This window comes from Bos grunniens, chromosome 8, assembly GCF_055505025.1.
Source record: "Bos grunniens cultivar Pamir isolate PY7600 chromosome 8, Bosgru_T2T1.0, whole genome shotgun sequence".
NCBI lineage: Eukaryota > Metazoa > Chordata > Mammalia > Artiodactyla > Bovidae > Bos > Bos grunniens.
Window position 1 is genome coordinate 52,967,020 of NC_141172.1, and position 25,986 is coordinate 52,993,005.

The following is a 25,986-nucleotide window of genomic DNA, read 5'->3' on the forward strand; positions in this document are numbered from 1 at the left end:
AAGATAGCTGCAGCAGGTCCAGGTGTCACATCCATTCTCTTCTGGTATGTCTCTTTTTAGGAATTACACAAATCTTTCCCAGGTACTCTGCCCAACCAGTTGTAAAAGTCAGCTATTGCCATAGTAATAATGAGTAACAGAGTACCCATTTGTAGTAAAGAAAAAGTATATATGTTTATACTTATAATTTAACTGTGGTTTGGCTCTTGTAGGCTGAGCAGATCTACTTTAGTTTACAGGGGCTTCTGGGAATAGCTCTAGGCTCTGGGTTGGCTTCAGGTCTGCTTCAGTGGTGTTTGTTTTGGGACATGGACTGAAGGACAGCTACTACTAAAGACACATCTCTTCTGATGGCGGATAAACTTGAATAAGAGCTGGGTCACACTGTATGTGCACATTTAAGCCCTGTGACTAGCCATCTACTGAATCCCACTGGCCAAAGCAAGTTCCATAGGCAAGTCTCACACAAGTGGGATGGAAATGTAAACTCCACTCAAAGTGGGAAGAGTTGGGTAGTGAATATTTAATGAACAATAATCCATATTATTACATTCTCTCCTCCCAAAGCTGATTTCGTCTCTTGGGATATAAACCAGAATTTCTAATTCCTAAAATAATTGCTGAAAAGAGAAATGAGTATTATCAATAATGCTTAAACTAATCACCCTAGGGTTGTTGGGAGTCATGACCCCTGGAGGAATCTAGTGGTAATGTGCTCGGCACAAGCAGTTCATCAGTGCAATTCATCCATCATCACAGAGACTCACAGTAAGTAGAAACACAGGCACAGAGACGCAGTGGTGGCTGGCATTCATTGTGTGTCCTGTGGAAGGATGGAAAGTGCTCAGACATGAGAATTCTCAGAGTCTCCTTGCTCCTTGGCCCCAGTTCTAAGTTGCTAGTTCTACTGCTGTATATTTTCTGGCCTTCCCTTCCCTTGTTCTACGTTTTGCTATCACTTCCCACCTTTCTTTTGGGTCCATAATATGCTTTTGACCATGGAACCAGAAGAGTGATGCAGAGAGGGAAGATTGTGTAATAACCATAGTTAATGATAATTAATGTTTTCGCTGTTTTTTAAGTGCTAAGATATTTTTATCTCTACATCTTTTACTTCTCACAGTGACATAATGAGGTAGCTGCTATTATGACTCTCATTTTACATATGAGTACATTGATGCTTCAGTAGGTCAAAGAAAGGGTTCAAGGTTACAAAACGAATAAAAAGTTGAGTTGGGATTCTAATGCAGGCATGCCTTTCTCCAAAGTTATTATCTTAACTGCTAAGAAATTTTTATATTAATAATTTATAAATAAAAACATGTTAGAATAGTTTGGAGATAAGAGAAATAATCTTATTCAGATAGTGAAAAATCATGGTTTAGTGGTACTGTATCTTTTTTTTTTGATAGCATGGCTAGAGCAGAAGGCTTTAAGTGAAAAAAAATGTCAAAGCATTATTTTTATGGAGTTGTTAATTGTTTTATGGTGTAAGCTCATAAAAGTCACAGACCACAAAACATAATTACAGAATGCACTTGACATCAATTACAGGAAGCGTCAATTTCATTAACTCACATTTTGTCCAGAAGCTATAAATTATGGGAAATAGGGAATGTATGTATATCTCCCTTCTGAATGGCTAATCATATGCCACTCACTGCTGCATGCATTATGGGGATGGGCTGAGCTGGCATATACCCTGTTACATGTCTCTCCCTTTAAGATCGAAGGAAACGTGTTTCTCTCAGAACTCACTCTTTGAAAGACCATGTACCTCTTGAGTAATCTTTGCTTTTGTTTTAATAGGACCTGTTTTTGCAGTAACTTTGTAGTCCTCAAAATGTCTTTCAGAGACCCATAGGGGTCCCCGAGACCTATTGAGGAAGTCCCTGAGGGAAAGACTGTGTTCCTCATAATACAAAGATGGTATTTCACTTTTGGACTCTCACTGTCTTATGGGTGTATGGTGGGGTTTTCCAGGGGCTACACACATGGTTATCACGACAGATGGAATGCAGAAGCACAAATGTGAGTCCAGCTGTCTTCTATTAAGCCCGACATTAATAAGATTGACAAAAATGTAAAGCCCAGCACCAGGTTTACAGTCCACCTTCAGCACAAGACACAAAGTTTGTCAATTAATATTTCCCTGAGCCTTATCTTACGTCTTGCTTATTTCCCTTGTAAAGATTTCATTACTTATTTATTTTCCACCCTGGTCTATTTAAAAATGTTGAGTCACAGCTTCACATAGGTTATTCTTGGCTTTTGGAAATGAAACTGTTGGTAGAAAGGATGCGTTAGTTAAGAGCATGGTATGGGGATGCAGTATTGAAGATTTTCATATAAATGTGCCTTCAAATTCAAATGCTTCTTAGAGACTGCAGGCAGGGTCCTCTTGGTTATTGTGGAAGCTGTTGCCACTCTATCTAAATGGACAGCACTTCCTTTCTGGAGGCTCTTCCTTTCTTTTCTCTAAATTACTCGTATCTCCTTAAGGTACGGCCTCTTTCCTCTCCTTCTCTCCAGGTCTCCTGCTTTAGTCCAGGAGGGTTTTTCCCCCCTTTTCTTTCTTCTGATTTACATTTACATTCTCTGTGACCTAGTCTTAAAACTTATTTTCTAATGCATTTCTTGAGTTCAGAATAAAAGGCTAGTGCTCGCAGCATTACTTCATCTTCATTATTAGCCTCTTGTAACTCTCTCTGATTTAAGGGTATTAATTAATACTTGCTATCTCTGCTAATGTACATTATGTTGGCACTGCAATCAGCACGCATTTCAAGGGCTTCAGTCAACAACAGTACCCAAAGCTTTGAATTCAAATAAGTATAATTATTTTTGCAAATTGATGTCTAAATAGAGAGTGGGTACAATCAGTCTAAAGCATGCAATAAAGCACACCCTTTAACTTTAATATTCTGTGTGATATACAGATGACTAGTATGGGCATTCATTCATCAACTGTTATGGTTTTGACCAATGAATACTTTCGTTTCAGTTGAACTTCAGAATAACTTATTGTCTGTCTCTCTTCTATTTGAATACAATTATAAACCTTCAAAGGGGAAAATAAAACTCTGGTAATGTTAGACTCTTGGGACATTGTCTCTTTTTCTTTTTCATCACATTGTAATTTGTTTCTTCTTTACAAAAACAGCCTCATGAGAGGCCTCTGTTCCCATGAATTCACTGTGGTTGGTCTCTGTCACTGATTTATGTTGTCAAAAAAGTTAGCATTAGATTCATCTATATAGCATCAAAATAAGTTTAGATAAGTGAGAGAGACTCATCCATACTTGAGTGGAGCATCCTCAGGCTAATTTGCTCTCACTCTCAGCCTCCCTGAATTCAGCTCTAACCAACGTCCACTCCACTACAAAGAATTCAGAAAGCTTTCCCAAAAGGAACTACCCATTCCATTGGAGACACTGCCCTGAGTCTAACATTGTGTGTGTCTGTTGCTCGGGCATGTCTGACTCTTTGCAGCCTGCCAGGCTCCTCTGTCCATGGTATTCTCCAGGCAAGAATACTGGCGTGGATTGCCATTTCCTCCTCCAGGGGATCTTCCCAACCAAGGGATCCAACTTGGGTCTCCTGTATTGGCAGGCAGATTCTTTACTGTCTGAGCCACCAGAGAAGCCCTGAAGGAGTATGATTATATACGGAATACTGGTGATGGTGGTTTAGTGGGTGGGTTAGTCCCAAAGTCATGTCGGACTCTTGCGACTTCATAGACTGTAGCCCACTAGGCTCCTCTCTCCATGGGATTTCCCAGGCAATAATACTGGAGTGGGTTGCCATTTCCTCCTCCAGGGGATCTTCCTGACACAGGGATTGAACCCAGTCCTGCACTGTGGATGGTCTCCTGCATTGCAGGTGAATTCTTTACCACTGAACCATGAGGGAAGCAAGCAGTCTCGCAGACAACAGGATAACTGTATTATTTTAAGTTTCCTAGCTAACTATATTAAATATTTCTTAGAAAATGATCCCTTGACTTATTACTTATGAAACCTACCAGTGAAGAGCTTTCAGACAGAGTGTACTTATGGCATGGAGGAAACAGTCCAAAAATTTGAGCCTGGTCTTTAAGGTCGTCTGTTTCCAGCTTTGTAATTATCACATGCTACAGTTCCATGCACTCTCTTCTGTGACTTGCTTGTCTTTTTTTGTGAAATACCTCAGTCCTCTTCTTCTCCCTGTTAATATAGAGCAGTGTCATCAAGTCCCACTGTTTGGCATCTTTGTGCCTAAACCCACTTACTGGACACTTACTAGCTATGTGGCCTTGTTGGATGGTTTCTAAGACTAGTTCATCGTTAATAATGTGAGAAAACAGCACAGACCTCATTGAATTTTTATCAGGATCAGATGACATGCTGTGCGTGAATACTTAGCACCATGCCTGACATGTAATAAGCATTACATAAATGGGAAGTATTATTTTTCCTTTTGATATCTCGATTGAATTCAAACCTCTTCAGTGAGAACTTCCAGATCTCCTAAGCTGGAATTGATTTTCCATCCCCACTTCTCATGGGATGCTTTTCTTTTCTTGTTTTCTCCGTTTTCCTAGGATCAGGATGAATTGTGTACCTCCAACACTGGAGCGGGTGTGCCTCCAGGGCTGAATCTGTGCCTTACCAATCTGAGAATGTCTCACTCACACAAGAACACTCAGCAGGGTGCCTCGCCCACTGGATGAGCTAAACCACATTCTTGCCCTTGGCACTGACATTTGTGCATAAAGTATAGTTCCTGCCCTCAAGAAGCTTGCCATCTGTTACAGGATGATAAAGCTAAAACACATGGACTGCTTGAGAGAAGAGAGAACTCCGTGGAAACTTGCACTGTCAAGAAATGCTCTCTGGAGGAGGAAGAGCTTTTGGAGGGTCTGGATGAGCTAATCTCAAAGCAGATAAACATATTTCTGGAAGATGGACAGTGCTGATTTGAGACTCTTAGTACAGATACGATTTATGTACGATGAGATGCACAAGTCTTAAGAGTACAGTTGGATGGGTTTTGTTAAATGCATGTACTTGCCTGACTACCATCATTATAAAGAAAATTTCCATCATCTAGGAAGTTTCCTTCCAGTTCCAGTCATTTTCCCTCCCAGAGTACTCAGTTTTTTGATTTCCATTTCCATAAAACCAGTTGTTTTTTTTTGTTGTTCTAGGAGTTAATATAAGTGGGATCATACACGATGTATGTGGGCTTCCCTGGTGGCTCAGCTGGTAAAGAATCCATCTGCACTGTGGGAGACCTGGGCTCTATCCCTGGGTTGGGAAGATCCCCCGGAGAAGGGAACAGCTACCTGCTCCAGTATTCTGTCTTGGAGAATTCCACGGACTGTGTAGTCCATGGAGTCGCAGAGTCGGACATGACTGAGCGACTTTCACTATACACTATGTATTCTTGTGAATCTAGTTTCTTTCACTCATCATGTTTTTGAGATTTATCCATGCTGTTTGTCAGTACTTCATTCATTTTTATTTTTATTTTTGGCTGTGCCGGGTCATTGTTAATGCACAGGGTTTTCTCTAGTTGTGTCGAGCGGGGGCTACTCCTTGTGGTGACTTCTATTGTTGCAGAGCAAGGGCTCTAGGACTGGGGACTTCAGTAATGTGGCACGTGGGCTTAGTTGCCCAGTGGCATGTGGGATCTTCCTGGACCTGGAATTGAACCCCTGCCCCTGCATTGGCAGGCAGATTGTTAACCAGTGGATTACCAGGGAAGTCCCAGTAACTCATTTTTTACTATTGAATAGTATTCCATTAATTGAGTATACTGCAGTTTTGTTTATTCATTTTCCTGTCGATGGACATCTGGATCACTTTTAGTTTTTAGCAGTTATGAGTCATGCATAATAAACATTCTTTGAAGTATTTTTGTGAATATACATGTTCATCACTCTTAGGGAAATACTAGATACACACATTTATAGATCAGATGTGCACTTTATGAGAGACTGTCAACTTTTTCTTAAGCAGTGGCACAATTTAATACCTCTACCGGAAAATTAGGAGAAGAAAAAAATTCATTCATAATTATTCATATATTTATTATTCTTGGTGCTCTTTATTCATTCCTATGGATCTGAGTTTCCATTTGTTTTCATTTCTCTCAAAATAATTTTTTTTATAATTTCTTATCATTTTTGGTGATGAATGTCTTTATCAGTTTTCAGTGTCATGAAGTATCATGAAACATCAAAAAATATTTTCACTTAATATCAAATTCTAGGTTGATAGATTTCTCCCCTTTTCTCCTTATCCTTTAATTAAAAAGATACTCTATTGTCTTCTGGCCTCCACTGTTATTGATGAGAACTCAGTATTCTTTTTTATTATTTATTGTTTCCCTGTTCAGTTCAGTCGCTCAGTCGTGTTTGACTCTTTGCGACCCCATGGACTGCAGTACGCCAGGCTTCCCTGTCCATCACCAACTCCCAGAGCCTACTCAAACTCATGTCCATCATGTTGGTGATGCCATCTAACCATTTCATCCTCTGTCATCCCCTTCTCCTCCTGCCTTCAATCTTTCCCAGCATCAGGGTCTTTTCCAGTGAGTCAGTTCTTCTCATCAGGTGGCCAAAGTATTGGAATTTCAGCTTCAGCATCAGTCCTTCCAATGAATATGCAGGACTGATCTCCTTTAGGATGGACTGGTTGGATCTCCTTGCAGTCCAAGGGACTCTCAAGAGTCTTCTCCAACTCCACACTTCAAAAGCATCAATTCTTCAGTGCTCAGCTTTCTTTATAATCCAAATCTCACATCCAACATGACTACTGGAAAAACCATAGCCTTGACTAGACAGACCTTTGTTGGCAAAGTAACATCTCTGCTTTTTAATAAGCTGTCTAGGTTGGTCATAAATTTTCTTCCAAAGAGCAAGCGTCTTTTAATTTCATGGCTGCAATCACCATCTGCAGTGGTTTTGGAGCCCAAAATAATAAAGTTAGCCACTGTTTCCACTGTTTCTCCATCTATTTGCCATGAAATGATGGGACTGGATGCCATGATCTTAGTTTTCTGAATGTTGAGTTTTAAGCCAACTTTCTCACTCTCATCTTTCACTTTCATGAAGAGGCTCTTTTTTTCTCTCTCTGAATGCTATTATGATTTTTTTACCTTTGGTTTTCTGCTGCTTAACTCTGATGTTTATATATGTGGTTTAAATTTTTTAAAAAATTCTGCTTGAAAGTCTATGAAATCTTGGAATAGTAAGTTAACATTCTTCTAAGCAACGAAGTTATTGGCTGAACTTATAGAGGCTTTGTTTTATTAAGATGGGTATGTTTACTTTTGCCCTTTGTATTGATAGGGTTAATACTTCAGAGACATACAAGTCAATCCTAAGACATGTCCTCCTTGGATTTCAGTGGAAAGACCAAGGTATTTATTACCAAAAGCTTATAACTTGGAAACACTCCAACTTTAAACTCTTCCTGCTCTTCAGTGAGCAGCACCAAATATTCCTGCTCATCACCAGCCTTCCAGCTGTTGCTTTCTGCTGGATTTCTGCAGTCTTCCTGTGTAGATGTAACAGAGTCAGCCAATGATTTGAGAATAGTGTATATATCAGATTGAGGGATTCCTTTCTTTGATGCTTTCATTTTCTGGATTTCCTTTCTTAATGTCCAGCTACTCTGGAGACCCTGGACTCTGTTCTCAAACATCAAGTTCTACCTGAACATCCCTTGGGCCAAGGAGTTCACTTAAGAGAAAAGCTGTAAAAGGGATGCTCTCTCTTGGTTCAATTCTCCCATTTCAAGGGTTTACTGCCCTCCAGTTTATGCATACTTTTAGTTATTCTCTAGGGCCTACAGATCATTTTCTATTTTTAATAATTTTGTCCAGAGACTTTTAATTCTTAGTTGTAGTAGTCAGATTCTGATGTAGGCTACTGCTCCATGGCTGAAACTGCAGCCTCTCTGTGTTTGTTTCCCAGAATGTCTTTCTGATTAGAGATGAAATTCTATGTGCAGAAAAATTGGTTTGGCTCTGTGGGCTGGAGTATATAAGGCCTTAAAGGCCAGGCAATGGATATTTTACATGATGGAGTAGACAATAGGGAAAGGGTCATGTCTGAGTTATAGATAGCTTTTGTTTTTAAATATTAGAATGAGGCTGACATTTATTATAATTCATGGAAAGACTTGACATGTATTCAAATGAATTTGTATGGTATTTTCATCATTTACATGAAGCAAATGTCAGAACAGAAGTAAGACCTTCAATTTATCCTTGTAATTATAAGTCCTTCCCTCTGCTTATCTTCCTGTTCTCTTTTCTCCTCCATGCCCCTCCCCCCTTCCTTTTCTGGTCTTTTCTCTCTCATTTGCCATTTTCTTTATTTTCTTCAAGTTTGTGATGAATGTATGAAAAAGGTACTAGAGCTATTTAAATTTATTTCAACAGTTGAAGTTTGATCTTCAAAAAGAGTCAAAAATATTTTACTCAGTAAAAAGCATTTATTTTTATTTTTTAACCTTATTATTCTCAGAGCTTAGCAAAATATTAAAACCAGAGAAATTATTAAATTATAATATATCAATTCAAAAAAACCTTTGTGAAGCTCCTGCAATTACACTTGGTAACTCTATGTTACAACTTGGAAAAGTAGTTTTGATCAAAGCATCATATAAAATTAAATGTATGGTGTAATGGAGACTATAAAATTAGGAGGGAATATACAAAAAGTTAATAGCTGTGTAATCAAAGGATTATAAATATTTATTTCCAAGCTATGCTCTTAAAATTCCTTTCTTGTTAGAAGAACTTCAGTAGGAATACATGGGGCATTTGAACATCAGGATTTAGATTTTAATTATTCCAGGATTCAGCAAAGTTATACCTTCAAAACTACAATTAAAGTTATACCTTCAAGCCTCTCCCCTGGCTAATATAGGTGCTAGTATAATTCTGGTTACCTAGTGCCATGGACGGAGGAGCCTGGTAGGCTGCAGTCCATGAGGTCGCTAAGAGTCGGACATGACTAAGCGACTTCACTTTATTTTTTCACTTTCATGCATTGGAGAAGGAAATGGCAGCCCACTCCAGTGTTCTTGCCTGGACAATCCCAGGGACGGGGGAGCCTGGTGGGCTGCCGTCTATGGGGTTGCACAGAGTCAGACATGACTGAAGCGACTTAGCAGCAGCAGCAGCAGCAGTGCCAACCTAGGGATGGCTGGACAGGCAGGAGGCAGACATGCATCAAGATGTCTAGTAAAACCTGAGCCCTTCTGTGTTTTCAGATGGAGAATCACAGGTTCCAAGGGCACATAGGGAAAACATGGAATGCAACCTCAGGACAGAGGATTAAGTTTTTTACTAGCTGGCTGGTTGATCCTGCCCATCCTCATGCTCTTTCCTCCTCACTCTCAGGCTGATTATGCAGTGCCACATGGAGGATGAGGTCAGAGGACTATGATGTACCATACTGATGGGCTCCTTGTGGGTTCTGTAACTTATGGTAAAAAAAAAATGTTTCTGTTGGTGGAGGGCACGAGGCATCATAATAGTCAGAACTAGGGTTATCATGACATTTCTAAACATCTAAACTAGAGCCTGTTTTAGAGTTGGAGGGGATGCTACCAGCTGGAATAATAGGCACAAACTGTGATGTGCCAGGCAAACTGAAGCATAAGGGCCACCTACCTGTAGCCCAGGTGGCTTTTGGGCTGCACTAGGATAGTAATGTCTTCCAGGTTGTTTTTTGTCTTCCTTTGACCCCAGATCTTGGGACATCACTCCAGACAGAATGAAGGAATTCTGTCCCAGATGGTACTTCCTAACTTTGGCTTTCCTCTGAGTAACTGAGGATTTTGAGCAGGGACTGGAATGAGTAACATGATGTTTCATGCAGAAATGCCTGGACCAAAGAATGTAGGATGGATTAGAAGGGCAAGACTTGTGAGTCACTGAGACCAAGGAAGAGGTGGTGGCAGTGACTCAGCTATTTTGTATAAGCAGATGTAAAGCCCAGTTATCAGCATGTCCTTTGTGGAGGGAGGGCAGTGTGATGAGAGTATCCATGCACTTCCATTGCCAGATACCCCCTAATTTATAACCCAGTGTGCCTTTTAAACAAGGCTTTTCCTTAATGGCAAAGATTTAGGGAGTCCAAATTATTGTTTGCCTTCTTAATCATTTAGAACAACTATTCATCTCATGTGATCTGCTGGCCTTTAGCAGTTTGAGAAGATTCTAAATGACCTAAAAGCTTAGTCTTATTGTGTCTATTTATCACTAAGAGCCTGACAGTGTCCCTGCTGTCACTTCTGGTGTGAAATGATAATTGACTTATAAGCACTGTTAAAATGTAGACCAGGTATTTGTATTTTGTTCAAGGTATTCCTTCTATTATGTAAACCCCTGGTAAATGTTTTCATGGTTATTTTTGCAGGTAGCTATTCAGGGCACTTGTTTTTCATGTTGATATAACCCAGTCAGTATTGCCTTATGTACTGAGGAAACCGGCTTGCAGCCTCTCACCTGGGAGACGAATGAAAGTCTTTGTCATTGCCGTTGTATTGTGTATGTTTTGTAATGCTTCTTCTGATGTTCTTGCAACCCTTAGGTCCATCATAATGTTGAAATAGCAAGTATGTTAACCAATCTCTTTATACTTTTAAAATATTTATAGGAGGCTTATTTTACTTTCGGAATCTCTCTTTTGCTAGCTGTGTTTTGGTCACGATTTAGCCTCCTGGAGACTCAGTTTCACCGTTATCAGTAAAACAAAGGGACTGAGTAAATGACCAATTAGTCTATCTCTTGTAAAATTCTATGAATTTCTTTCTTGACTTGGTGATCATTCATACAGATGTGACAAGAGAAGCCACAGTCTTGGATGAATAGCCACAGGAGGATAGAACTTAAAGTCTAGCTATCAGTTAGAGAAAATGTAGCATAATATTTGTAGTGACCGTATTATCTGACCCAGAAACTAACAGATACAAGTACTCTTAGAGCAATGAAGGGACCAAATGTCCTCAAAACCAAAGCTCTCCTGGAAAATCTGCATATGTGTCATAATTATAGATATGGAAAGTCCACTTAATTGGGCTTTGGTTATGGGTTGGAAATAGGTTATGGTTCCCAGTCTGTCACAGTAACTCCCATAACTTCAGAGTTCTTGTTTGAAATAGAGGGAATTGAAACAGATGGCTATCAAGCTCCCTTCCTGTCCCTAAACAGTAATTCTAAACTTCCTTGAAAGAAGCGTTTTATTTAGAGTTCTTTAAATCCCTGTGCTGTCCAAGAGAGAGTGTGTTTAGGGCAGGAAATGAAAGCAAGGAAGAGATGATTTCCAGATAGAGACATATTGAATCTTTTCATCTTTCTTGCCTGAGTTAGCTGAGAGGTTGACTGAAAAAACTCTTCTGATGTTTCTGATATATCATCAGATTTTGGTTTTAGAAATTTACCCCAGATTTAGCGTATCACCTACTATCATGCTAATTGTAGACAAATGCCATACAAATGCTTAAGCTCATTAGAGAGAGTCGAGGGAAAGAAGAATGCATGTCATCTATCCAGTCATCCCAAATTATTTATTATTAATATAGACCCCCTCATAGAGGTATAAATCTGCCACAAAGCCCTAGTACCTACCACCTTGTCCTCTGATCTAGTGAAGCCCTTTGCAATCAACAGATGTTGTCTATTCCATTGCCCACCCACCTCCCCTCTCTCCCAAGGTCCTTTGTGCTCTAAGATCCTTCAATACTCAGACAAAGTTGTTCCTTTGTCTTGATGCATTTAGTGAACCTTCTGATTACCCCTTTGCCTCACAGGATGGATGTGGAAATTAAATGAAGAAAGGATATATATTGATTCTCATTGTTCTTGGCAGGTGCTTTCTGTAAAGTGACATCAAATGCTGAATTAGCGAAGTCTGAACTGCTGCTCCTAAAGGAAATAGAGTTAGGTGCCTGTGAGCTCCTGGTTCACATTTCTGTCAACCGATCAATTCATTTGTTTTGTGTGGGTTTCTGTTTAAAGACACATTATTTAATACATAGTGTTAATTAACATTGAGCTCATGACCAATGGCACCATAACTCATGCTTGAATGGAATGTCTATAAAAAACATATTATCTCTGAAGGCATATCACGGCCTTTATGCCCTTAGAAATACTAGAAAACACTTCAACATCATGCTTTTGGGTCATTTTAAACAGTGAAATCACCAAAAAAGTACCCCAATATGTGAAAGATGTGACATTAAATTAACTGTGAAAAGGATACCTGTCTACATACAATATGAGTGCTGAAAGAAGGCAAAACGTCACTTTGTTCATCCTCAGCTGGGAACGTGTGCCCTGGGTGACTCAAATTTTCTTCCATTCTATGTAGATCTGTGAACAACCACAAAATTGTTCCATGAGTATTTATTTTGGGGTGATAAGTAAATTTTAGTGAATAGGTGGATTCATAAATGTAGAATCTGTGAGTAATGAGAACTGACTATATTATTAAGGACTTAGAGACTGTATAGCCATTTACACTTAATTAGGTATTCAGTGTCATTGTTAAAGGATTAAAACCAACCAGCTTTTATTAATTGTCTTCCAAATATCAGGTACCATGTGTGGCACTTCCATGTAATTTCTCTTTTTTACATAAGTCCTTGCAAGTAAGAAAAATGGAAACACAGATTAAATTGACTAAGGCCACACAGTTAATAAATAGTTAACTGCCCCAGAGCCCATCTCTTTAGTTGGACAGCCATGGGACATATACTCACATTGTTCCTATCACTTAACTTGCGTGAGTTTTGATTGGATAGGAGTTGGAGGAGACAGAAGTATGAACCTGGGGCTTACCAGAGTTATCAGGATCTCGGAGTGTGAGCACTTCCAGGAGGGGGTACGTTAAGAAGCACACCGCTGTGATGTGTGAAAACCAAGTCAGCTGATTCTTAGCCTGGACCCTGGAGGGCCTTGCCTCAGGCACAATCAAAAAGAGAGGAAAGAATAGCTGAAATTATGACCATTAGCAGCCCAAGGAAGGTGTGATGAGCTTTGGAGTGACTTCTCTCTGATTTCTTCTTGTTGGGCATCCCTGTTTCTTAGTCTGTCTCTCTTTGGAGCTTAGCCTGGGTCTTCAGATTCCCACAGAGCATACTGGCCTAGGGAAAGAGGGTTATGTTTAACACATTTATATCTTTTTATGAAAGTGAGTCTTACCTCAACAGTTAAATTGTAAGGTTGCCAAATCTAGGAGTCACATGCTATGTTTCTATAGCCTTTCTAATACCTGGCATGCTGTCAGGCATGCAGTAGATACCGTATTTAGTAAAACCAAGGTTGACTGCCATCGTTCCTTGCTGGAGGTTTTATGGCTGTGAAGTTGGTGTGATTTGGGAGTTTACGCCATTGATTTTCAAAAGTGAGGACACGATCTTCTCTGGCCACCTCCTAGCAGCCCTTCTCCTTTAGCACTCTCACATTTGTCCCAGTGTGTTTTTCTCTTTCTGCATCTATGCCTCTGTCCCTGTGCTGTAGTCGATGGTGTCCTTCTGAAACATCAGGTCCTTTTGTCAGCCGATCCTGTCCTTGAACTGAACAAACCCCTCACAAGAGGGCCACGAGTTGAGTCACTTACCTCTGTCTCCAGAGGAGTTGATCTCCCCTGACAAGGTTTTGTCTGGTTTTCGTGGCACAGTTAGTGACAGCCCATGCATGTAGCAGTGTGTGACCCAACTCCTTGCCTCAAACTGTGTAGTCGTCAGAACTGTCACAGCGTCAGAACAAGTTAATTCCACGCCAGCAGAAGGGCAGGCTGTAATAATATGGGGCCTCGGGAGATGGGGCTGTCAGGTGGTGTGTGAGCTGCGGCCGCCCAGCTGCTCACGTCTGTGGGCAGAGATGCACACTGACAGGCGGCCTGCTATTCCCAAGGAGCCGGCTGGGAGCAGGCTTGGTGATTTCCTGTCGGTTCCTTGCCGCTCCGGGTCCTGCCAGCTGTAATCTGGAAATGACAGTTTCAACAGGGACCATTTTCAGCTCTAAAAAACCTGTCTTTTCCTGGCAGAGGCTGAAAAGTGCTGTTGACCCTTCTATCTTAGTTCTTCCTTTTGACATTATGGCTAATGAGAATGATGATGGGGTAGGTGTGTATTTGTGAGTTTCCCAGGAGACGATTGCTCATTAACGAGCATTTTCCTCTCCCTGTCTTTAAGAAATCCTTGGTTTCTGATACTTAGGGGTTGGGGAATGAGCCTGTTTCTTGGAGATAGGACCATTAAGAGTTCACCCAGGATATGAAGGGAGAACATGTGTTGCGGGTATTTATCCATAATGGAAGTTTGAGGGTGTGAAGAAGTGCTGATGAGTATACAGCCCCGGGACTGTAGAGGTTCATGGCCACTCAGACACAAAGCACAGGCATTCAGTCAGCTGAAGTTGGAAGGCCCGTATTCCTGCTCAAGGCAGGAAGTCATAGTTACATCTTAGATTAAGGGTTACCAATAAATGTGGTTTTTCTTTTTCTTTTAGAAAGAGGAGATGAGTAAGGTGAAACACAGCAGACTTTGCTTGCAATTAAAGAGTAGTGAAAACCAGAATCACTTTTTTTTTCCCCCCTAATGTTATATATGATACCTGGGGTTGTGTGATTCCTGTTAGAACACTTGCTTCTTTTGAGCTGCTGTAGTTTCTCCTGAAGTGATTATAGGAATTGGTGAGCAAAGGGCAGTCTTTCCTCATATATAAAGAGTTGTCTTGTTGAAGACCTGGTGCCAGATTTACTGACTCAACCCAGCGCCCACTAGACCAGCTCAGTTCAGAGACCAATCTGGTGTAAAGAAACAAGCGTGCGATACATGATATCCTGTTGTTTCTACTGTGTGTGTGTATGCTCAGTTGTGTCTGACTCTTTGCGACCCCCTGAACTGCAGCCCCCAGGCTCCTCTGTCCATGTGATTTCCTGAGCAAGAATACTGGAGCAGGTTGCCATTTCCTACTCCAGGGGTCTTCCTGACTCAGAGACTGAACCTACATCTCCTGTGTCAGCAGGCGAATTCTTTACCACTGAGCCACCTGGGAAGCCCGTTGTTTCTACTAGTAGCTAGCTCTTCTCTAAAAGCGAAGATAGTCCAGAGAGATTCTAAAAGAAATTCACAGTGTAATACTAAATGGTACCAATGAGGAAGAAAAGTGAGAGGTGGCTAAGGAAACCAATATGACTGGTTTAGTTACTTTCCTAAAAAAACAAATCTGATCACGTCACGTTATTATAACAGCTCATGAATTTACATGGGATGTTCTCTTCTATGCCTTTCACATGTTCTCTGTACATTAAACTTCACTCAGCTTTTAAGATTCAGATCCAAAGTCCCTTCTTAAATGAAACAGTCACCCCCAGGAGAGTCTTGGGGCTTCTAAAGCTTGTGCTTATATATCATTAGTATATTTATTAAATAGCATTTAATCCTAATCATTGTGTTAATCAGAGCATTTTAAGTCCTGATTTTTTTTTTAAATTGAAGTATAGTTGATTTACACTGTTGTCTGTTCCTGGCATACAGCAAAGTGACTCAGTTATACGTATCTATTCTTTTTCATATTCTTTTCCACTATGGTTTATCATAAGATATTGAATATAGTTCCCATTGCTATACAATGGAATCTGTTGTTTATCCATTCTATAAATTATAGTTTGCATCTGCTTGTCCCAAGTTCCCAATCTTTCCCTCCCCTATACCCCTGGCAACCACAGACTGTTTTCTATGTCTGTGAATATGTTTCTGTTTCATAGATAAGTTCATTTGTGTCATATTTTAGATTCTGCATATAAGTGATAGCATATGGTATTTGCCTCTTTCTTCGCTTAGTATGACATTCTCTAGGTCCATCCATGTAGCTGCAAATGGCATGTTGCATTCTTTTTTATGGCCGAGTAATATTCCATTGTATATATGCATGACATCATCTTTATCCATTCATCTGTGGAGGCTAAATTTTTTAATTGCCTACAGTGTTCCTCAAATGTTTGAACTTTTTTTCTACTTTATGGCATAATGTAGCACGTAGCAGGGAGCTACTTACAGAAGAAAGGTTCTGGATCAGGGAGCGTGACCTAAAAAGACCCTTGGAGTCAAGAGGATATACAAGATAAGAGAGCATCTGGCTGCTTTCAGTACATTCAATTCTCTGGGGACAGAAAAGACAGGGTCCAGGATGCTGAAATTAGTAGGTGATTGCAGCCTCATTTGGAAGACAAAGGGCCATAGTCTTGTTGCTGCTGCTGCTGCTGCTGCTGCTGCTGCTAAGTCGCTTTAGTCATTTCCAACTCTGTGCGACCCCATAGACGGCAGCCCATCAGGCTTCCCCGTCCCTGGGATTCTTCAGGCAAGAACGCTGGAGTGGGTTGCCATTTCCTTCTCCAATGCATAAAAGTGAAAAGTGAAAGTGAAGTTGCTCAGCTGTGTCTGACTCTTAGCGACCCCATGGACTGCAGCCCACCAGGCTCCTCCGTCCATGTGATTTTCCAGACAAGAGTACTGGAGTGGGGTGCCGTTGCCTTCTCCAATAGTCTTGCTGAGTCCTTCTCATTTTCTGATTTTCAGATCAACCCAGTTTTCTCCAGTCTTTCTTGTCACCACTGTTAGTCTCTATTTCTCAGTCAGTCATTCACTTCCCAGATTACTGAGGAGCTGAAATCCTTTCTCTGTCTCTAGACTTGGCTGCATTTCCTGTGTAGCCTTTGCAGGGATGTCAGAGTTATACAGTTTTGATCCTGTCAAGACCGCTGCTGGGACTTTCCATTTCATCACTTCTTGTGGCTATTTGCCCTGCCTCTCATCAGTCTCTCTGGGCTTGACTCTCTCCATCTGTTCCCTCTTCTGGAGGTTCCAACCTTACATTCCAGCTTCTCAAGTATGTGTAATTTTCTCTGAGCCTTTGCACATGTTATATTAACTAATTCAAAAGCTATATTTGATGATCCTGGCCCTGTGTTAGGTGTTGGAAGATATAAAGGAGAATAAAAGAGAGAATAAAAGTAGAAAGAGTTGTGGTCTTTGTGAGGGAGATGATAATTACTCAAATAATGATTAAATAATCAAATAAACTGTAATGTTGTCACAGAGATAAGGAGAGAGATGGGGTCAGCCAGGTCAAAGAGTTCTACCAGGTCAGCCTGGTAAAATGGATGAGTCAGAATAGGCATTAACTAGGAGAAGAAGAGAAAGGAAAGGTGTCTCCAGTATAGGAAGGAACAAGATTTACGAAGTCCTGTCCAGCAAGGGAATCCTTAATGATGATGAGTCATCACAGGAAGTCAGTGTAGCTGGAGAGGGTGGAGGTGAGTCAGCACTATCAGATGGTGCTCAGCTTTGTAGGCTTTGAAAAAAGAATGTTTGTCTTTGTACTAAAGGTGGTTGAAAGTCACTGAGGCATTTCAAGCAGGGGCAGCAGGATAAAATGTCTGCAAAGGATCATTTTGTCTGCAGAATGAATATGGAGAGGGAGGCTGACAGGATGTGAGGAATGCATCTGTTGGGGGACGAGGTGGTTGTAATCCATGCAACTGATGCCCTGTTTTGGATTAGGGTAGTAATGGAGGACGTGGAGAGTAAGGGGTTGTTTTGAGAGAGATTTTGGAGGTAAAGTCAGTAGGACTTGGTGGTGGATTAAACAAGAGGTGAATAAAGGAGGGCCTGTCAAAGAAAACTGCCAGGTGTTGGGCTGGGTCACTGGATGGCAGTGGAGACAGTCCCTGTAGAGGAGGTGATGGAAGAACACCAGAGTGACTCACATGTTTGGTGGACAGAGTTTGAGGAGCCTCTGAGCTGAGGAAGTGGAGAGGTCGGTGTTCTGCAGCTCTGAGGGGAGGTCGAGGCTGGAGACAAACACTGTAAGACACCCTGCAGAATTTGTAATTGAAGTTGTGGGCTTTAATACAATTACTTTGGGAGAGAACATAGAGTGTCAAGAGGAGAGGGCACAGGACCAAGCCTTGAGGAAAGTCAAGATTTAACAGAGAAAGAGAATGAAATTACAAAAAGCACCAAAAGTCAGAGTAATAAGGAGACAAGAAGTGTGTTGTGATGTCACATAAGCTAAGGGAAGCCAGGGTTTCAAGAAAGAGGGATTGCCAAATACACATGAGTGGCCAAGAAAAATGATGACTTCAAAATGTTTCTTAAATTTTTGCTCTGAAGGGAATGAAATCTTTAGGTCATAGCTGGAGGGAGAGAAGATGTTAGTAGCTGTGCCCTCTGCCTAAAAGATTGTTCCCTTTTTTCTTCATCTGGTTGATTCTACTCATCCTTCAGATCTACTGGCTGAGATCTTCTTCTAGGAAGTCCTACATGATTGCTCTGTGTATGTCATATTTCTGTAAGATCTGTTGAGTGCTTTTAAAATGTACTTCTAGAATATCAAACTTGCCATATTAGTATATATTATTATGCTTTATAATATCTCCTTGCTGTTGCCTATTTTTCCTGCCAGACTATTTTAGACCTGAGAGTGTAAGAACCATGTTCATCTTACGTTGCCATTGACTAGCAAAGTGCCAGACACTAAGGAGGTGCTTAAAACATACTTGTCAACTGAATATATTAAATATTGTTGATTTTTCAAATTATATAAAAAGCATGTGCTACTGAGTTTTATGGAAGTATTTCTCCAATGATAAAAACAAGCTTTAAACAGATGACTTATGATTACTTAGATAAGAAACTTATTACTGTGAGCCAATTTGGGGTCCTAGAACCGATCATTTCAAGCTAATGGAAACATGCTTCTTTTTTTAGAGGATGGGAAGCTAGTAGATCATGGGAATATCCAACAGTCACTCACGAGATCCCTTTAAACCATGCAGTTAGGTAGATTCCAAGCTGGCTGGGTAGGTTGGTCCGTGGTTCAGAACCAATTTTGGGGAAAAGTATTCTGTCTTCTCTTGGTCTTATTATGAGTGGAACTAAGATAAATGGTTTACAATCTGTCCCAAAGGCTTGGAGGCAGCTTTGTTTCAGAATTTATAGTTCTTACATTTTATAACGGTAACACAATAAACAGTGTAATATTTCTATTCACCTTACTCCATTGGCTCAGATTGCTGAGTTTCTTAAAAAATTTGATAATAACATAGATAATAACTGTGACATTTGTTTTTTGTTTTGTTTTAAAATTTATTTATTTTAATTGGAGGTTAATTAATTTACAATATTGTAGTGGTTTTTGCCATACATTGACATGAATCAGCCATCAGTGTACACGTGTTCCCATCCTGAACCCCTCCTCCTACCTCCCCCGTGCCAATCCCATCCCTCAGGGTCGTCCCAGTGCACCAGCCCTTGAGCATCCTGTCTCATACATTGAACCTGGACTGGCGATCTGTTTCACATATGATAATATATATGTTTCAATGTTATTCTCTCAAATCACCCCACCCTCGCCTTCTCCCATAGAGTTCAAAAGACGGTTCTTTACAACTGTGTCTCTTTTGCTGTCTCACATATAGGGTCATCGTTACCATCTTTCTAAATTCCATATATATGCGTTAATATACTGTATTGGTGTTGTTCTTTCTTACTTCTCTCTGTATAATAGGCTCCAGTTTCATCCACCTCATTAGAACTGATTCAAACGCATTCTTTTTAATGGCTGAGTAATATTCCATTGTGTATATGTACCACAGCTTTCTTATCCATTTGTCTGCGATGGACATCTAGGTTGCTTCCATGTCCTGGCTATTGTAAATGGTGCTCTGATGAACATTGACGTACGCATGTCTCTTTCAATTCTGGTTTCCTCGGTGTGTATGCCCAGCAGTGGGATTGCTGGGTCGTATGGCAGTTCTAGTTCCAGTTTTTTAAGAATGTCCACACTGTTCTCCATAGTGGCTGTACTAGTTTGCATTCCCACCAACAGTGTAAAAGGGTTCCCTTTTCTCCACACCCTCTCCAGAATTTATTGTTTGTAGACTTTTTGATGGCAGCCATTCTGACTGGCGTGAAATGGTACCTCATTGTGGTTTTGATTTGCATTTCTCTGATAATGAGTAATGTTGATCATCTTTTCATGTGTTTGATAGCCATCTGTATATCTTCTTTGGAGAAATGTATGTTTAGTTCTTTGGCCCATTTTTTGATTGGATCACTTATTTTTCTGGAATTGAGCTGCAGGAGCTGCTTGTATATTTTTGAGATTAATTCTTTGTTGGTTGCTTCATTTACTATTATTTTTTTGCCTTTCTGAAGGCTGTATTTTCACTTTGCTTATAGTTTCCTTCATTGTGCAAAAGCTTTTAAGTTTAATTAGGTCCCATTTGTTTATTTTTGCTTTTATTTCCATTACTCTGGGAGGTGGGTCATAGAGGATCCTGCTGTGAGCTATGTCAGAGAGTGTTTTGCCTATGTTTTCCTCTAGGAGTTTTATAGTTACTGGTCTTACATGTAGATCTTTAATCCATTTTGAGTTTATTTTTGTGTATGTGGTTAGAAAGTGTTCTAGTTTCATTCTTTTACAAGTGGTTGACAAGTTTTCCCAGCACCACTTGTTAAGAGATAGTCTTTTCTCCATTGTATATTCTTGCCTCCTTTGTCAAAGATAAGGTGTCCCTAGGTGTGTGGCTTCATCTCTGGGCTTTCTGTTTTGTTCCATTGATCTATATTTTTGTCTTTGTGCCAGTACCATACTGTCTTGATGACTGTAGCTTTGTAGTGTAGTCTGAAGTCAGGCAGGTTGATTCCTCCAGTTCCATTCTTCTTCCTCAAGAGTGCTTTGGCTATTCAAGGTTTTTTGTATTTCCATACAAATTGTGAAGTTATTTTTTCTAATTCTGTGAAAAATATTGTTGGTAGCTTGATAGGGATTGCATTGAATGTATAGATTGCTTTGGGTAGTATATTCATTTTTACTATATTGATTATTCCAATCCATGAACATGGTATATTTATCTATCTACTTGTGTCATCTTTGATTTCTTTCATCAGTGTTTTATAGTTTTCTAGTTTTCTATATATAGGTCTTTAGTTTCTTTAGGTAGATTTATTCCTAAGTATTTTATTCTTTTCATTGCAATGGTGAATGGAATTGTTTCCTTAATTTCTCTTTCTGGTTTCTCATTGTTAGTGTTTAGGAATGCGAGGGATTTCTGTGTGTGTTACTTTTATATCCTGCAACTTTACTATATTCATTGATTAGTTCTAATAATTTTCTGGTGGAATCTTTAGGGTTTTCTATGTAGAGGATCATGTCATCTGCAACCAGTGAGAGTTTTACTTCTTCTTTTCCAATCTGGATTCCTTTTATTTCTTTTTCTTCTCTGATTGCTGTAGCTAAAACTACCAAAACTATGTTGAATAGTAGTGGTGAGAGTGTGCACCCTTGTCTTGTTCCTGCCATTAGGGGAAATGCTTTCAATTTTTTACCATTGAGGATAATGTTTGCTTTGGTTTGTCATATATGGCTTTTATTATGTTGAGGTATGTTCCTTCTATTCCTGTTTTATGGAGGGTTTTTTTTTTTAAATCATAAATGGATGTTGAATTTTGTCAAAGGCTTTCTCTGCATCTATTGAGATAATCATATGGCTTTTACCTTTCAATTTGTTAATGTGGTGTATCACATTTATTGATTTGTGGATATTAAAGAATCCTTACATCCCTGATAAAGCTCATTTGGTCATGATGTATGATCTTTTTAATATGTTGTTGTATTCTGTTTGCTAGAATTTTGCTGAGGATTTTTGCATCTATGTTCATCAGTGATATTGGCCTCTAGTTTTCTTTTTTTGTGGCATCTTTGTCTGGTTTTGGTATTAGGGTGATGGTGGCCTCATAGAATGAGTTTGGAAGTTTACCTTTCTCTGCAATTTTCTGGAAGAATTTGAGTAGGATAGGTGTTAGCTCTTCTCTAAATTTTTGGTAGAATTCAGCTGTGAAGCCCTCTGGTCCTGGGCTTTTGTTTGCTCGAAGATTTCTGATTACAGTTTAAATTTCTGTGCTTGTGATGGGTCTGTTAAGATTTTCTACTTCTTCCTGGTTCAGTTTTGGAAGGTTATATTTTTCTAAGAATTTTTCCATTTCTTCCAAGTTGTCCATTTTATTGGCATGTAGTTGCTGATAGTATTCTCTTATGATCCTTTGCATTTTTGTGTTGTCTGTTGTGATCTCTCCATTTTCATTTCTAATTTTGTTGATTTGATTCTTTTCCCTCTGTTTCTTGATGAATCTGGCTAATAGTTTGTCTATTTTATTTATCTTCTCAAAGAACCAGGTTTTAGCTTTGTTGATTTTTGCTATGGTCTCCTTTGTTTCTTTTTCATTTTTTTCTGCCCTAATTTGTATGATTTCTTTGCTTCTACTAACACTGAAGTTCTTCTTTTTCTAGTTGCTTTAGGTGTAGAGTTAGGTTATTTATTTGATTTTCCTCTTGTGTCTTGAGATAAGCTTATATTGCTAAGAACATTCCCCTTCGCACTGTTTTTACTGAATCCCATAGGTTTTGGGTTGTTGTGTTTTCATTTTCATTTGTTTCTATGCATATTTTGATTTCTTTTTTGATTTCTTCTGTGATTTGTTGGTTATTCAGAAGCGTATTGTTTAGCCTCCATGTGTTTGTATTTTTAATAGTTTTTTTTCCTGTAGTTGACATCTAATCTTGCTGCATTGTGGTTAGAAAAGATGCTTGGAATGATTTCAATTGTGTTGAATTTACCAAGGCTAGATTTATGGCCCAGGATGTGATCTATCCTGGAGAAGGTTCCATGTGCACTTGAAAAAAAGGTGAAATTCATTGTTTTGGGGTGAAATGTCCTATAGATATCAATTAGGTCTAACGGGTCCATTGTATCATTTAAAGTTTGTGTTTCCTTGTTAATTTTCTGTTTAGTTGATCTATCCATAGGTGTGAGTGGGATATTAAAGTCTCCCACTATTATTGTGTTACTGTTAATTTCTCCTTTCATACTTGTTAGCATTTGCCTTACATATTGCAGTGCTTCTATGTTGGGTGCACATATATTTATAATTGTTATATCTTCCTCTTGGATTGATCCTTTGATCATTATGTAGTGTCCTTCTTTGTCTATTTTCACAGCCTTTATTTCACAGTCTATTTTATCTGATATGAGTATTGCTACTCCTGCTTTCTTTTGGTCTCCATTTTCATAAAATATCTTTTTCCAGCCCTTCACTTTCAGTCTGTATATGTCCCTTGGTTTGGGGTTGGTCTCTTGTAGACAGCCTATATAGGGGTCTTGTTTTTGTATCCATTCAGCCTGTCTCTGTTTTTTGGTTGGGGCATTCAACCCATTTGCATTTAAGGTAATTATTGATAAGTATGATCATGTTGCCATTTACTTTGTTGTTTTGGCTTTGAGTTTATAAACCTTTTGTGTTTCCTGTCTAGTGTCCCTTAGCATTTGTTGAAGAGCTGGTTTGGTGGTGCTGAATTCTCTCAGCTTTTGCTTGTTTGTAAAGTTTTTGATTTCCCCTTCATATTTGAATGAGATCCTTGCTGGGTACAGTAATCTGGGCTGTAGGTTTTTCTCTTTCATAACTTTAAGTATGTCTTGCCATTCCCTTCTGGCCTGAAGAGTTTCTATGGAAAGATCAGTTGTTATCCTTATGGGAATCCCCTGTGTGTTATTTGTTTCTTTTCCCTTGTTGCTTTTAGTATTTGTTCTTTGTGTTTGATCTTTGTTAATTTGATTAATGTGTGTCTCAGGGTGTTTCGCCTTGGATTTATCCTGTTTGGGACTCTCTGGGTTTCTTGGACTTGGGTGGCTATTTCCTTCCCCATTTTAGGGAAAATTTCAACTATTATCTCCTCAAGTATTTTCTCATGGCCTTTCTTTTTGTCTTCTTCTGGGATTCCTATCATTCATATGTTGAGACGTCTGACATTGTCCCAGAGGTCTCTGAGGTTGTCTTTATTTCTTTTAATTCTTTTTCCTTTTTTCCTCTATGCTTCATTTATTTCCACCTTTCTGTCTTCCACCTCACTTATCCTATCTTCTGCCTCAGATATTCTACTGTTGGTTCCCTCCAGAGTGTTTTTGATCTCAGTTATTGCATTATTCATTATTGATTGTCTCTCTTTTATTTCTTCTAGGTCCTTGTTAAACATTTCTTGCATCTTCTCAGTCCTTGTCTCCAGACTATTTTTCTGTTACTCCATTTTGTTTTCAAGATTTTGGATCATTTTTACTATCATTATTTTGAATTCTTTTTCAGGTAGACTCCCAATCTCCTCCTTGGTTTGGTTTGGTGAGCATTTATCATGTTCCTTTACCTGCTGAATATTTCTCTGCCTTTTCGTCTTGTTTAGATTGCTGTGTTTGGGGTGGCCTTTTTGTATGCTGGGAATTTGTGGTTCTTCTTTATTGTGGAGGTTCCTCGCTGTAGGTGGGGTTGGACGAGTGGCTTGTCAAGGTTTCCTGGTTAGGGAAGCTTGCGTTGGTGTGCTGGTGGGGGGAGCTGGATCTCTTCTCTCTTGAGTGCAATGAAGTGTCCAGTAGTGAGTTTAGAGGTGTCTGTGGGTTTGGTGTGACTTTTGGCCGCCTGTTTTTTAATGCTTAGGGTTATGTTCCTGCATTGTTGGAGAATTAGCTTGGTATGTCTTGCCCTGAAACTTGTTGGCTCTTGGGTGGAGCTTGGTTTCAGTGTAGGTATGGAGGCTTTTGGATGAGCTCTTATTGATTGATGTTCCCTGGAGTCAGGAGTTTTCTGGTGTTCTCAGGTTTTGGATTTAAGCCTCCTGCCTCTGGTTTTCAGTCTTATTCTTACAGTAGCCTCAAGACTTCTCCATCCATACTACGCCAATGATAAAACATCTAGGTTAATGGAGAAAAGATTCTCCACAGGGAGGGACACCCAGAGAGTTTCACAGAATTACATGGAGAAGAAAAGAGGGAGGACGGAGATAAAGGTGCCCAGGAGGAGGAGAGGGGGAATCAAAAGGGAGGAGAGCAATCTAGCCAGTAATCAATTCCCTATGTGTGCTCCACAGTCTGGAACACCCAGAGAGGTTCACAGAGTTACACAGAGAAGAGAAGAGGGAGGAATGAGATAGACGTGACCAGGAGGAGAGGAGGGGGTTTCAAAAGGAGAGAGACGGATCTAGCCAGTAATCAGTTCCCTAATGTTTTCCACAGCCCAGAATACCCAGAGATTCAAAGAGTTGGATAGAGAAGAGAAGGGGGATGAAGGAGATAGAGGTGACCTGGGGGAGAAAAAAGAGAGTCAAAAGAGAGAGAGGGCAGTCAAGCCAGTAATCACATTTCTAAGTAAAAATGGGTACTGAGGATTGGATTCTTAAAGGTACAAAATTGATAACAAATATCAAAAAGCAAAGATTAAAAATCTAGAGTAGAGTTTAGACTCTCAAAAATACAATATTAAAAAAATAAAATCACAAAAATTATAAAAAATATATATGACATTTGCTTTAAAAATAGGTTCTTTTTTTTTGTAAGGTAACAGAAGGTTATAAAAATGAAAATTAAAAGAGTAATAAAGGACTCAAAAATAAAACAAATTTAAAAAATGATAATAGTAAAATATATTTAGGAATTTCTCTGGAGCTGTTGAGGATAGTGTGGGGTCAGTTCAGTTTCAGATAGTTCCTTGTTCCAGGTTATGCTTCTTCTCATGGTCTACAGGCCCCTTCCAATGTAGTTGGTGCTAACTACAGGGTTTTAATATGTTGCACCTGTAACTTCCAAAGCAGTTCCCTCTTCTTGGTTTATTTTGGCTTCCTCTGTTTGCAAGTCTCTTCAGTGTCTGATTTCTGCCCTGACACAAGTGGTCATTTATTTAGGCCCACTTGTTCAGTTGTGCTGTGGGGAGGGAGGAACACTGCAAACAAATATCACTGGCGTGTGTGGGGCATGTTCACAGTGTCTGAGCCACACTGGGTTTGCCCCCACTCACAGTGTGTGTGCTTTCCCAGTCTACACTTCTCAGGCTCCAGGTTGCTCTGCAGGGGAACAGTCTAAAGCGGGCC

At 39.7% G+C, this 25,986-nt stretch overlaps 1 protein-coding gene across 35 annotated transcripts in view; it reads left to right on the forward strand.

The window, feature by feature from the left end:
- The window catches only part of LOC147367073 (GTP-binding nuclear protein Ran-like), a 462,878-nt gene that overhangs the window by 90,183 nt on the left and 346,709 nt on the right, over positions 1 to 25,986 (forward strand). For 3 of the 35 annotated variants that reach the window (XR_015169791.1, XR_015169792.1, XR_015169793.1), the window contains one exon: positions 4,583 to 5,897. The exons of 29 other annotated variants lie outside the window; for them this stretch is intronic. The gene's annotated coding sequence lies outside the window, so the exon portion shown is untranslated. Of the gene's footprint in view, positions 1 to 670; positions 769 to 4,582; positions 5,898 to 25,986 lie in introns of those variants that run through there. 3 more of the 35 variants (XR_015169786.1, XR_015169790.1, XR_015169796.1) reach the window with 2 other exon arrangements.